The sequence below is a fragment of the Arachis hypogaea genome, chromosome 18 (genome assembly GCF_003086295.3).
Source record: "Arachis hypogaea cultivar Tifrunner chromosome 18, arahy.Tifrunner.gnm2.J5K5, whole genome shotgun sequence".
Taxonomy (NCBI): Eukaryota; Viridiplantae; Streptophyta; class Magnoliopsida; order Fabales; family Fabaceae; genus Arachis; species Arachis hypogaea.
Window position 1 is genome coordinate 106,020,390 of NC_092053.1, and position 15,492 is coordinate 106,035,881.

General features: G+C 35.2%; 1 non-coding gene across 1 annotated transcript; it reads left to right on the forward strand.

Annotated features, from left to right (window-relative positions):
* Positions 1 to 218: 218 nt before the first annotated feature.
* LOC112774782 (small nucleolar RNA R71) lies at positions 219 to 326 on the forward strand. The gene has a single exon (XR_003189243.1). It is a non-coding gene; the product is annotated as a small nucleolar RNA R71 (small nucleolar RNA).
* Positions 327 to 15,492: the final 15,166 nt, after the last annotated feature.

The window sequence follows — 15,492 nt, forward strand, 5'->3', positions numbered from 1 at the left end:
TTTCAAGAACTCCCTTCTTCATAGGCGTGCATCCCATTATTCACAGGATTCCTCTCAGAAGTGTACATGAACTGGTTATTAGCAACCATGTCAATGAGTTCTTGAGCTTCTGCAGACGTTTTCTTTAGGTGAATGGATCCACCTGCAGAAGTATCCAATGACATCTTTGATAGCTCAAATAAACCATCATAGAATATATCCAGGATGGTCCATTCTGAAAGCATGTCAGAAGGACACTTTTTGGTCAGTCCTTTGTATCTCTCCCAAGCTTCATAGAGGGATTCACCTTCTTTCTGTCTGAAGGTCTGAACATCCACTCTAAGCTTACTTAGCTTTTGAGGAGGAAAGAACTTGGCTAAGAAAGCCTTGACCAGCTTATCCCAAGAGTTCAGGCTATCCTTTGGTTGAGAGTCCAACCATACTCTAGCTCTGTCTCTTACAGCAAAAGGGAAAAGCATGAGCCTGTAGACTTCAGGATCTACTCCATTAGTCTTAACAGTATCACAGATCTGCAAGAATTCAGTTAAAAACTGAAAAGGATCTTCAGATGGAAGTCCATGAAACTTACAGTTCTGCTGCCTCAGAGAAACTAGCTGAGGTTTCAGCTCAAAGTTGTTTGCTCCAATGGCAGGAATGGAGATGCTTCTTCCATGTAAATTGGAATTAGGTGCAGTAAAGTCACCAAGCATCCTCCTTGCATTATTATTATTTTCGGCTGCCATCTCCTTTACTTGTTCGAAATTTTCAATAAGGTTGTCTCTGGATTGTTGTAATTTAGCTTCTCTTAGTTTCCTCTTCAGAGTCCTTTCAGGTTCTGGATCAGCTTCAACAAGAATGCCTTTTTCCTTGTTCCTGCTCATAAGAAAGAGAAGAGAACAAGAAAAGAAGAGGAATTCTCTATGTCACAGTAAAGAGGTTCCTTATTGTTAGCAGAAGAAGAAAAGGAATAGGGGTGAAGAATAATGAAGAATCCAAACACAAGGGTAAGGATAAGAGCAGTGATGTGAGATGAAGAGAAGTGTTAGTAGATGAATAAATAATTAGAAGGAGATGAGGGAGAAGGATTTTCGATAATTATTTTTTTGAAAAAGGGTTAGTGATTTTCGAAAATAGTTTTTGAAAAAGGTTAGTAATTTTCGAAAATTGAAATAAAAAATTAAAATAATTAGTTAATTAAAAAGAAATTTTGAAAAAGAGGAAAGGGATTTTCGAAAATTAGAGAGAGAGAGAGTTAGTTAGGTAGTTTTGAAAAAGATGAGAAACAAACAAAAAGTTAGTTAGTTAGTTGAAACAAATTTGAAAATCAATTTTGAAGAGATAAGAAGATAAGAACTTAGAAAAGATATTTTAAAATCAAATTTTGAAAAAGATAAGATAAGAAGATATTTTTGAAAAGATATGATTGAAATTAGTTTTGAAAAATATTTGATTTTTAAAATCACAATTAATGACTTGATTCACAAGAAATCACAAGATATGATTTTAGAACTCAAAGTTTGAATCTTTCTTAACAAGTAAGTAACAAACTTGAAATTTTTGAATCAAAACATTAATTGATGATGTTATTTTCGAAAATTATGATATAAAATGAAGAAAAAGATTTTTGAAAAATATTTTTGAAATTTTCAAAAATAACTAAGACAAATGAAAAAGATTTTGAAAAAGATAAGATTTTTAAATTGAAAATTTGATTTGACTCATAAAAACAACTGGATTTTAAAAATTTTTGAAAAAGTCAAATCTAATTTTCGAAATTTTAAGAGAGAAAAAAGGGAAAGATATTTTTTTGATTTTTTTTTTGAATTTTTAATGAGGAGAGAGAAGAACATGAAAATGATGCAATGCATGAAATTTTTAGATCAAAACAATGAATGCATGCAAGAATGCTATGAATGTCAAGATGAACACCAAGAATACTTTGAAGATCATGATGAACATCAAGAATATATTTTTGAAAATTTTTATATGCAAAGAAAACATGCAAGACACCAAACTTAGAAATCTTTCATGTTTAGACTCTATGAATGCAAGAATGCATATGAAAAACAAGAAAAGACAAAACATGAAAACATCAAGATCAAACAAGAAGACTTACCAAGAACAACTTGAAGATCATGAAGAACACTATGAATGCATGAATTTTTCGAAAAATGCAAGATGCATATGCAATTGACACCAAACTTATAACATGACACATGACTCAAACAAGAAACACAAAAAAATATTTTTTTTTATTTTTATGATTTTCTATTTTTTTGTATATTTTTAATTTTTTTTGAAAATATTTTGAAAAAGAAAAAATAAGGATTCCAAAATTTTTAATATGAATTCCAGGAATCTTATGCTCTTTAGTCTAAAGCTCCAATCAAAGGGTCAGGCATGGCTTAATAGCCAGCCAAGCTTTAGTATGTAACTCAGACATGACACGCCTAACATGCCCTATCCAGAAGAATTAGACATGGCTTTACAGCCAGCCAGGCTTCAACATGCTTCATGAAACACTAGAATTCATTCTTAAAAATTCTGAAGAAAAATAAATTTTTGAAAACATTTTTATTATTTTTAAAATTTTTTTCGAAAACATAGGAAAAATTTTTGAAAAGAAAACAAAAAGAAAATTACCTAATCTGAGCAACAAGATGAACCGTCAGTTGTCCAAACTCAAACAATCCCCGGCAACGGCGCCAAAAACTTGGTGCACGAAATTGTGATCATCAATGGCGCCATCAACATGGTACGCTCAATTGTAATCTCAACTTTTTATCACAACTTTGCACAACTAACCAGCAAGTGCACTGGGTCGTCCAAGTAATAAACCTTACGCGAGTAAGGGTCGATCCCACGGAGATTGTTGGTATGAAGCAAGCTATGGTCATCTTGTAAATCTCAGTCAGGCGGATATAAAATAGTTATGGAGTTTTCGAAAATAAATAATAAGTAAACATAAAATAAGGATAGAAACACTTATGTAAATCCTTGGTGAGAATTTCAGATAAATGCATGGAGATGCTTTCGTTCCTCTAAACCTCTGCTTTCCTGCTGTCTTCATCCAATCAGTCTTACTCCTTTCTATGGCTGGCTTTATGTAAGGGCATCACCGTTGTCCGTGGCTACATCCCATCCTCTTATGAAAATGGTCCAAATGCTCTGTCACAGCACGGCTAATCATCTGAGGTTCTCGATCATGCTGGAATAGGATTCACCCTCCTTTTGCGTCTGTCACTACGCCCAGCACTCGCGAGTTTGAAGCTTGTCACAGTCATTCAATCCCAGAATCCTACTCGGAATACCACAGACAAGGTTTTGACTTTCTGGATTCTCATGAATGCCGCCATCAATCTAGCTTACACCACGAAGATTCTGATTAAGAAATCCAAGAGATACTCATTCAATCGAAGGTAGAATGGAAGTGGTTGTCAGGCACGCGTTCATAAGGAATGATGATGATTGTCACGTTCATCACATTTAGGTTGAAGTGCGAATGAATATCTTAGAAGCGGAATAAGTTGAATTGAATAGAAAAACAGTAGTACTTTGCATTAATCTTTGAGGAACAGCAGAGCTCCACACCTTAATCTATGGAGTGCAGAAACTCTACCGTTGAAAAATACATAAGTGAATAGAGGGTAAGCATGGCCGAGTGGCCAGCCTCCCATGGAGGTCTAGAGATCTAAAAATGATCAAAAGATGTCTAATACAATAGTAAAAAGTCCTATTTATAATAAACTAGCTACTAGGGTTTACAGAAGTAAGTAATTGATGCATAAATCCACTTCCGGGGCCCACTTGGTGTGTGTATGGGCTGAGCTTGAATGTTACACGTGCAGAGGCTCTTTCTGGAGTTGAACGTTAGCTTTTGTGCCAGTTTGGGCGTTGAACTCCACTTTGCAACTTGTTTCTGGCGCAGAACGCCAGAATTGGGCAGAGAGCTAGCGTTGAACGCCAGTTTGCGTCATCTAATCTTGGGCAAAGTATAGACTATTATATATTGCTGAAAAGCCCTGGATGTCTACTTTCCAACGCAATTAGAAGCGCGCCATTTTGAGTTCTGTAGCTCTAGAAACATTACTTTGAGTGTAGGGAGGTCAGAATCCAACAGCATCAGCAGTCCTTCTTCAACTTCTGAATCTGATATTTGCTCAAGTCCCTCAATTTCAGCCAGAAAATACCTGAAATCACAGAAAAACACACAAACTCATAGTAAAGTCCAGAAATATGAATTTAGCATAAAAACTAATAAAAACATCCCTAAAAGTAACTAGATTCTACTAAAAACATACTAAAAACAATGCCAAAAAGCGTATAAATTATCCGCTCATCAATAGTCCATACTTTTCTTCAGAATTGAAGGCCCAAAACTGGCGTCCAACACAGCCTTCTGCCCCATTCTGACATCCAGCACCCAAAGGAGAAGAAACTAGCGTCCAACACCCATAAAGGATCCCCTAGCCAGCATTCAACGCCTTAGAGGCCTCCTAGCACGTGGATCTCAATTAAGCTCAATCCAAACACTCATCAAGAGGGCCCCAGAAGTGGATTTTCGCACTAAAAGACTATTTTACCTTTCTTATGTAATTCTTAGTCATTAGTCTAGTATTTATTTTGAGAACTCCCATAATCTCAGAGGAGGACCTATCATATTTTGAATTACACATTGTATTTTCTATCAGCATGAGTTTCTAAACCTCCTAGGTTGAGGGAAGGAGCTCTGCTGAGTTTTATGGATTAATAAAGTACTACTGTTCTATTTACATTCGTGTTTGATTCTCTATTCTAAGATGTATATTCGTTCTTCATCATTATGAATGCGTTGAACCAGCACAAGGTTATCCCATTCTACATGAGTTCAGAGTGAGTCTTTCATCGGACAATTGATGAACCACTAACTTGATTATACATCTCTTAGATGACTAATTCATGACTTCATTGGGGACTTCTCGAGACACCAGTTCAACCAAGGTACGGGGAGATTAGAGTCTTTGTGGTACAGGCTAGAACCAAAGGCACAGCATTCTCTGATCCGGAAGATTCGACCTTGACTGTGGTGTTTTGAGTAGGATCACTAAGAAGAATGAACTGCAGGAGCTTCACCCTCAATCAGACTGGATCTATATTAACCCTGAGGTTCAGATCTAGAGGAGCATTGACGATCTCTTAAGAAGAGCGTTAATCACATACAACTTGCCATAGAAGAAATCATTCACAGTTGAAGAAGACAGAAAGACCGGATTTATCCAGAAGAACAAAGCATCTCTAAGCCTTAACCATCTTCTTATCATTTCTTTCACCATCAATTGATTAACGTTTTATTTATTTTCTTTTTATGCGTTTAAACAATTAAACAATCTTTCTATTCGCTTGACTAAGATCTACAAGATAACCATAGCTTGCTTAAAATCACAATCCTCGTGGGATCAACCCTGACTCACTCAGGTATTACTTGGATGACCCAGTACACTTGTTGGTTCAGTTGTACAAAGTATGGAAATTCGTGCACCAGTGATCATGGTTGTAAGGGTTGTACCAATATGAAATTGAAAAATATAATTTGTGCATCAATGAAGATCAAAATTTATTGTTTCATACATGGCTGTGTTTAATTATTTAAATATGCAGTTGCTAGACTTGATATAATTAGTATAGACAATGACTTAACTATAAAATGGTAATATAAAGCAACAAGAGAAATTCGATAGAGAAATATATATATATATATATATATATATATATATATATATATATATAAGGTAATAAGTTATTGGCACATATTTATAAGGAATGATGTATCCTTCCAGCTATTGTAACCTAATATAATGACACAAAGTTGATATTGATAGCTCTAAAAGGTCACAATTTTGCTAAAGAGAACAATTCTAACAATAGCAGGCATGGAAAATGATCCCAACAAAATACTGAAGATGAAGTCAAGTTTCTTCAAGGCTCTAAATAGCCATAATAATAACTTCCAAAATATGCATATCCAAATAAATTAAAAACAAAACAAATTCATAAGGTTCCTAACTAAGTCAACAAAACACAAACAACTATTTCAAAGTCATCATTTCAATACTCCTTAGGTGGCCTCATTCTTGGAGTGGGGATGAACTTCAAGATCCTTGAGGCAGTCCTAGAACTTGATATAGCAATTGTCTCTGCGGATACAGTATTGTTGGCAAAGGTATTCTCGGGATGAGGGGACCTAAACCCTTGGGTTGGAAGTGTTGGAGCCATGGATGTGAACGGTGGTCCCTATGTTGGTGTGGACATGCATGTGGATCTAATAATCTATTGTTTTTCTCGCACAGATGACATTGGATTCATCTACGTGTTATCTTTCACAGGCTGGTCCAAAAAGTAAAAAAATTGAACATCATCAAAAATTATAGTGAATGTATTTGCGAGTTTGGGTTAACATGTAAATGTATTTAGGGATGAATAGTATACCTCCTCCATATTAGGTGCAGATTGTGAAAGAGGTATTTCCTCACTTTGGTGTGTGCCAACTTGCCCTTCTTTCGATGTGGTTTTAAGGAGTTTTTTCTTGTTCTTCTTAGCCTTAGACTGTATCAATCGACACAAATTTACATGTTAGCAAGGCTAGCATCACCATCATATAGGATCCATGTCATAAATGTGCTATACTCACCATAGCATTTACCAGAATTTCACCATGAGGAGCATTTGAACTGTTATCTGTCTTGGGGTGCCTGCTAATAATCACAACTTGATTACATATTAAGTTAGCAATGTTAATAAGTTTGAATATAGACAAATCTATTGTTAGCAATTTCTAAAATAGACATATAAGTTAGCAGTAAACCCCTAAACATTTTGTTTAATACTTATCAAACCCTATAATAAGTTAGCAGTGAAACCTGGTCAGTTTTTGGTTGGGTTGACACCACAATCTGTTTGCTCTTTGCTCTCCTCTCCTTCTTCGTCATAGGTTGCCAATTTGGATCTTGTGGTGCATTGGTACAAGTCTTGTAGTAATGTCCTTTTTGGCCACATTTTTTACATGTCACAAGGAATGTTTTCCTAGCCTTGTTGGTGTGCATTTCACCTTCAACCGGATCTGCCATTTTCTTCATCTTTGGTCTATTAGTAGGTTTCTTTATTTGAGGAGGAAGTGGTTTTGGAGAGTCAGTAGGGATCCAATATTCTTTGCTATTGATTGGCTTTATGCAGTATGAATAGGTGGCTCTCACTGCATCTATGGTTAGCCATCCATGGTTAGGCTCCTTGCTATTGACTGACTGAAGAACGCTTTCGACCAAACACCAGGATTAAACCTTCTCATATACTCCCATACTTCAACACTGGCTTTCTTTAAGTTCTCCATGGATGCCTTAAATTCAATTTGAGTAGTGCATCTTGCACATTCCCATACTAACTGCTTGGTCTGCTGGTCTTTAAAATACTTAATAAAAATTTTTCATATGTGTAACACACAATTTTTGTGATGAGACAAAGGCATAACCACTTTCAATGCCAAAGCCAACCCCTTTTTTAACACAACAATACAAGGGAATTAAACAATATAATTTTAATAAATTGTAAAATAGTTATACAAATATAAACATAAATTAATTTACTGAACTCACCTTTTGTTGATATGAAATGAAGTTCCAACCACCTTCAGTGCAGTCCCCCAAATATTCTTGAAGCAGTGTCAAAAACCACCTTCATGTCTCCTTACATTCATTTGGTACCACAACATATGCAATAACATAAAAATGGTTATTGCCATCTTGTCCAACTACACTAAGGAGCTGTCCACCATAATAGCCCTTAAGAAAGCAACCATCCAATCCGATTAGAGGCTTGCACCCGTCTTTGAATCCTTTTTTGCACGCATCTAAGCTGATATAATGCTTATCAAACAATGGGTGAGACTCAGTCTGAGGAGTTACTTCCATCAAAGCAGTTGACCCTGGGTTACTGCTATGTAACTCCATGAGATAATCACGAATTCTTCCATACTGTACTTGTTCATTGCCAATTACTTTCTCCCATGCTGCCTTTAGAGTCCTACTAATCTCTTTTTCACTCAACTCAACATTATAGTCTTCAATCATGTACTCGATGGCCTGCTTAGATTTTAAATCTGGTTGGGTAATCAACCTTTTAACTAACTTTAAAGTAACCCATGACCTATCAGCAAGGTTACTACCAACGTCCCTCCCACAGTTATGCTCATTAAAGAGAGTTTTTACTTGAAAACAACCATCATGGCTATTCCATGGTGTCAAGATTAACCAAGGACAATTTGGATCCGCACATGTTGCCCTTTCGCTTATCATTCTTTAAGTACATGACATCTTTACTCTCATATACGAAGTAGTCCTTCAAAGCATTTTTGAAAGCCTCCATGGTAACACATATCTGACCAACTTTGAATTCAACTTCACCATACTCGATCTCCTCATTAAATGCATCATACGCAGTCCTACCATCATCTTCAGATGAAATTGGGATATTAAATGCCTCACTTTCATATTCATAAGGTTTCTCATAATCAGAGTCTAATTCCTCACCACCTTGATCAATATTCAGATTCTTAACACATTTCTCCCCAAACCCACTACTAATTCCCTTATTGCCACCACCTACAAACCCATTATTATTGTCATTATGCAGCCCATCCTTAAGGATATACTTTTTTTCACTCCAGTGTACTTCTTAGAACCCCTTCTCTTTGAACCATTCGGCCCAACCCTATCATCACTAATTGGGCTAGATTTGTGAACTTCTTTTGGGCCTTGATCAGTCTTCTTCTTAAGTGAAGCCATCTTCTTCCTCTTATTAAGTTTCTTTCTCTCTAATTCAATATCTTCACTGTTGTTAGAATCTTTAAACCCAGGAGGAGGAGGCTTGTAAACCTCATTTTTTGTACTCTCGTATCCATTATCTGAGAATGAGGATGATAAATCACTCAGCACAACTTCATCCCTCGGAACATCATCAACAACCTCAGGAACATTGACTGGATGTTCAAAGTATAAGTAAAATTCATGAGTCTCTTTATTTTTGCTGATGTTATCCCTCATTTGATTTATCTCAACATCACCCTTGAGAAGATGCAACCTAGTTTTCATATCAGGTGCAGTCATGTCAAGTCAATACATGCTTTTATACTCTCTATATCCCAACTCCTTAAATAAAGTCTCCAAATCAAAGAAGTTAATGAAATATAAATTCATGGGTGGATATCTACACACATTTCTATCATCATAATTTAGTACCCCTCTGAGTTCCTCTTAAAAGAATCTTCATAATTAAACACAAGAACTACCATCTCATCTATCTACATTAAGATTAATTATAACAAAAAAAATAAGATATGTAAAAAAACCTAATTATCTTAACTATTTTAGTCAAAACAGCACAATTATTCAAAGTTCCATTCAGTCATGCAAAGTTCAGCTCAGTTCAATGATTCAACAATGGAGAATAATGTAAAAAAAAATTCATGACATCCCTTCAGTTCACCCCATTCTTGTGCAAAACTCTTTGCATTAACTAAAGACAAAATGAACAAATACAAAATGCAGCTTCTCTAAATGTAAAAATTTTTTGGCAACTTCCATGTTTGCAACATCGAAAAAAACAAGCACAACAATTCAAATTCACCAAATTTTTTAATACCCTAACCCCATTGTTTATCTCTGCAGCTTCCACCTTCAACTTCTATCGACGCCGTCAACAAGTCCGTCATTGACGCCGTCAGTCCCCTTTCCTCGCGTCTTGTCAGCAGCAGAGTCAGAGATCCACTTAGGAATACCATCACATGCACCGTCCCAGAGTCGTCTTTTGGAGGGAGAAGAGGAAAATATTTTAGGATTTTCTATAAATAGAGGTGAGGGATTGTGGGTTATATGGAAAGCCAATATGCACACTCAACAATAGGGGTGGGCATGGTTTGGATTTTTATAAATCCAAACTGGATCCACTTCAGAACCATTTTTATGGTTCATGAAACTAAACCAGAATTGGATTGAAGAGAGAAATCGGTTCTAAACCGGTTTTAAATCCGGTTTTACGTACAAACCGGTTTTAAGTCCGATTTTTTTAAAATCCAAATCTAAAATCCGGTTTTTTTTTTTATAAAATCCAATTTTAAAACCAGATTTTTTATCCAAAAATTCAGTTTTAAAACAAATTTTTGAAAATCCAGTTTTAAAACCAGTTTCTTCAACCAAAAATCTAATTTTAAAACTAGTTTTTAAAAATTCAATTTTCAAACCAGATATTTTAACAAAAAATCCACTTTTAAAACCGGTTTTTAGAAATTCAATTTTCAAACCATAATTTTTTTAAAAGTAAAATTAATACTAAAGTCATTTTAAAGTGTATAGGTTCATTACAACTAGAATTTGGTTCTTTATAAATCTAATGACAATAGCTAATCTATATAACATTTAATCATTCTCAAAACATCAAAAGAATACCACCAAAAAATCTCTCTAAAACAACAACCACAAAGTATCAAAAGATGCCAAGTTACCAACAAAATCATCAAACAACCACAACCTTTGAGGAAAATATATTTGCAAATAACAAAATATACTTTTGTCATTTTAAAACAAATCTTTGAATGAAAGTATTAAACCAAATGAGAATATTAAGCATACCTAGTCATCATTAAGATTATCAATTGATGCCACCATAGAACAAGCACCATCATTAGAGGAAAATATATCTGCCAACGGAATCAAATTAATTATCAAGTCTATATTCAACAACTTTTAATTGGTAACTAATACCTAAATTCTAAAATAGAAAGATGACAAAAATAAAAATAAAATAAAATGAGAAGAAATATGAAACAAATTCTATACCTTGATCAACTTGTTGAAGAACTTCACCATCATCATCTAAATCAGAGAAAAGATCTTCCTTAAGCCAATCTCCTGTGCAGACTAAGGCTTCTACCATTCTAGGTGTTAAGAAACTGCGGTATGGATCGAGGACTCTTCCTCCAGTACTAAATGTAGACTCCGAAGCTACCGTAGAAACAGGTATAGCCAATACCTCACGAGCCATATTTCCAAGAATTGGAAATCGGGTTGAGTTGACCTTCCACTAGTTTAGTATATCGAACTTATGGGAGTATGACTCGCATTCTTCTTGTAAATATCTATCAAGTTCAGATCTTGTATTTATTCTACGACCGGTTGCTTGCAGAAAAAAGCCCATGCCATAAAGATCGGTATTAATGTTGTTGGCTTGAACATCTTGCGTATCAGCTTCACTTGCTTCCTCAGAACTTTGGTATTGCTGATAAAGTAACTTTATGTACTTGGACAACTTTGACTTCAATTCACCTTCTTTTTCTTCTCCAAATAAGTAATCCAAGAAATAATTGACATACTCAATCTTTTGCATTGGATTAAGTACAATAGCAATCAATAACAACATATTCACCGAATTAGGATTGCCCCAATACTTCTCATACTTAACCCTCATCCTTTCTGCCATTGACATACTACTAAAATCAATAGAATCACAAGAATGACAAATAAATCGTCCAATTGAAAATACTTCCTTCATATACATATCACTGGTAACATATAAAGTACTAGAAACACGTATAGTGACATCATTAAACACTCGCAAAAATGGTACAATGGACTCAGCATACTCCCAGTTTGAATCAAAAGGAATACCTCTCCCTTTTCCTCCGTTCATCTCTCCTATATAGGTATTATCTTTCAAAGCAAGCAACTCAAATGCTTTGCGATGCTTCAAAGCTACCTCTAACATTTGATAGGTAGAGTTCCACCTAGTCTCAACATCCATGCAAGGCAAGCCTTTATATTGAATTTTTTCTAGTTCAACACACTTTTGAAACCTACTAGCTCTAAATGGAGAAGATCTAACATATTTTACTGCACTGCAAATCCTCAAGACTGATTCATCAATCTCTTTCAACCCTTCTTTTACAATTAAGTTTATAATATGTGCACAACACCTCATATGAATAAATTCACCATTCAAAATAATGCTATTCCAAGAATTCAATCGCTGCTTCAGATATTTAATTGCAACATTATTAGACGAGGCATTATCAACTGTCACACTAAATACCCGATTCAAATTCTCATTATTTAAACAAGATTCAATTGTTGCTCCTATAACCTCTCCTGAATGACTTGTCACTTGACAAAAATTAAGTATCTTTTTATGTAATTTCCAATCCAAATCAACAAAATGTGCTGTCAAACTCATATAAGTAAAATTTTGAATTGAAGTCCAAGTGTCAGTGGTTAGACATACTCTACCATAATTTGCCGAGAGAAAATCTTGTAACTTCATCTTCTCTTCAGCATAAAGAGCTCCAATGTCACGTGCTAATGTAGTCCGTGAAGGAACTTTGAATCTTGCTTGTAGGGCATGCACAAATCTTCGGAATTTCTGGCTTTCAACGGAGCGAAATGGTAGCTCTTCCCCAATAAACATTTCCACAAGTGCCCTTCGAGCCTCCTCTTGGTCAAATTTGGAAGCACTAGATGAATTTAAAACACCACGCTCATCTATAGTCGGTGTGGTCGTTGTTTTTCTTCTTTTGTTCTAATCATTATTAGGATTTTGCTTGCATCTTCTCAAATGACCACCCATTGAGCTGATTCAATTCCCATATTGTATTAAGCTACCACAATATTTGCATTTAGCCTTCTTCTCGGTAGCATTCTCTATATCAAAATGATCCCAGATAGCTGACCGATTCTTACGAACACCTGATGATGGAGAAGATGGTTGAGTGCTAGCGGACATCCCTGCTGCTTCAATATTACTGTTTTTAGTCATCTTGCTCTGGATATAAAGCAAGGTGTACATAACCCAAAATTTGGTGCCAAACATGCTAAAATTAACACAAACTAATCCAAAGAAACAACAGCCAATAAAACTTCAGCATGATTCATAAACTAATCCATGTTCATATATCTCGCAAAAAAAACACGACCCAAGGATTATGAAATTAAATTAGAATATGTTTAGTCAACTAAATTAGAATATGTTTAGTAAACTAAATAAGACAATTATTCTTAATTCTAATCAAAACGTTTGGAGGAAAATAAAATAAAAAGTTACTTAGTTTCTGCATTGTATCTGTATATTTTGGAAATCTAGAAAAAATTAAAGAAAAAAACGCCTTTGTCAAATGAGCTATTTACACTTTACAGCACTCAAAAGTAACCATTTTGATTTTGATCATCCTATTTCATCAGAACATTCAAGCACATTAAGCCAACTAACCTACCATCACTTTCTCATCCAAAAATTTCAATCCTACTCTGTCATAATTTTGTTCTATTTATCATGAGTTTAGTAATTAAAAACAATGCAATAATTCAGTCATCCTATTTCTACTTAAATGTGAGATACCGTGTATTTTTGCTAAGCAAGAACAATGTCATTATGACAATTCATTTATCCAACAAAATAAACACACTTCCACATAAATATTTCCCCCAGTGGTAAAAAATAAGAAGCGACTCACTGACTTGGCAATTTGGAACAGAAACAACAAACATGGGCACAAGTCAGAAAAGAGGAAGACTATTATTATTATCAATGCAAGTTATGATTTCCACCAATAAAAACCACTACCACCACCAACAACAATATTGTGAACAAGAGGGATTACGATACAACATTTTTACATGATCATTTCAAGTTAAACAAGAGATAGACACAACCAAGTTTCCAAATTACACCTTAGAAGCTCCACCTATTTAAAGTACATTATCTATCTCCCTCCCTTAGCATAAATGTTCATGGCTAATCTTAAAACAAACATGAAAGGGTATCAATCCAAACAACACTTATCAATTATGATACAGAGAGTATACGATATCCAAACAACACAATTAAATTAGACTATATTTCTTTTGAACCATTTTTTGTATGGGTCCATATTAGTCACCTTAAAGTCAGCTTCATTCATATCCTAATCAATGATAGCATAAACTTTTTGCCAAATACATCCACTCCTAATCTTTTATTTTATTGCATTTGCTCAGCCACGTTGAACTGTTGATAGAATTTAAATTATACAGAGGACTCTGAGTCTAGCATTCTACTACGCAACATTCATTATCATAGTCCACAGACCTAAAGCATATATCCATGACATCCATATTCTATCTTGAATCCTAGGCGTTAAAGCCCTAGTCCCTACCCCACAAAATCAATCTCCCAATTACTATGCAGTTTGTGAGTTGATCCAAGTGCAACTACAAAAATTGTGCTCTGGTATCCTCCCCCAATTTCTCCCACCTTAAAATAATGATGAAATTGCACGACATGACCTGCTGAGATCCTACTTCACCAGAAAACCATATATGCAACAAAACCCATATGAACCTTTTTGTTTTTCAAAAAAGTAAGCAAATAAGCAAAGCAACCCCATTGCCACTGAAAACTCTCTGTTCCTTGTCCAATAAAGACTAACCCACATCTAAAAGATCAAATCTTGCACATATCAACACATACTTAGAATCCAAGTATAACTTCCTAGAGCAACATAAGACCACTATTAGCTTAAGACTTAAGTCATAATAACAGCCCAGTTCCAGCAACAATTTCAACAATTTTGCAATAAAGTAGTAAATTTTAAACAGAAGACAAGGAAAATCTAATATATCCCTACTTTTAAAAAATCTCTATATACACCAATATAAAAGGTTTAAAATTTCCAACAGGTAATCTCGGAACAGGATATAAAAGTTCCAATAACTTTGAGATTAACACAACACTAAAGAGGCCCTACAATAGAGCAAGAGTGAACCAAATTGGTAGATGGAAAAAGGCCAACTTTTACAGCAGTAATAAGAGAAAGGCCCACAAGAAGACATAGAAACACAAGGAATACAAGGTTTAAAGCACAAGGAATACAAGGTCAAAATACTTGATAAACACAAGAAGACACAGAAAATGCTTGTTCTGATTGTGTTGGAACTGTTTGTTCTGGTTCAGTTTCACGAACTTTGTTTTGCTCCTGGGTGGAAGAACAAAATCTGCAATGCAATGAATTGCAAAATCAGACACGACAACCCAAAATTTCTCTAGAAGAAGAACGAGCAGAGGTAAAGGTAATGGTACTAACGCTGTGACCCAGTGGCAAGAAGCACGAGCAGAGGCGAATGGAAAGCCCACACCTGTGACGGCAAGTCGGCGAGACGGAGATGGTGAAACCAAAGAATGACAACGGCGAATGAGAAAGGAGAAGACCGAAGGAGAAGCGTCGAAGGAGAAGCGCCGAAGGAGAAGGAGAAGCGCAATGCCACAGTTGAAGGAGAAGCGCGATTTGTGCGTAGTGTGAACTGTGAACTGGTTCACCGAATTAGGGTTTTTCCAAATTTGGATCCTAATTCGGATTTGGATCCAGATATGGATTTAAGTTGGTTAATTGGTTTGGATTAAAAAACCAAACCATAAAATTGATGCAATGTGGTTTGGATGTTTTTTTTTTTAAAAACTGATTTT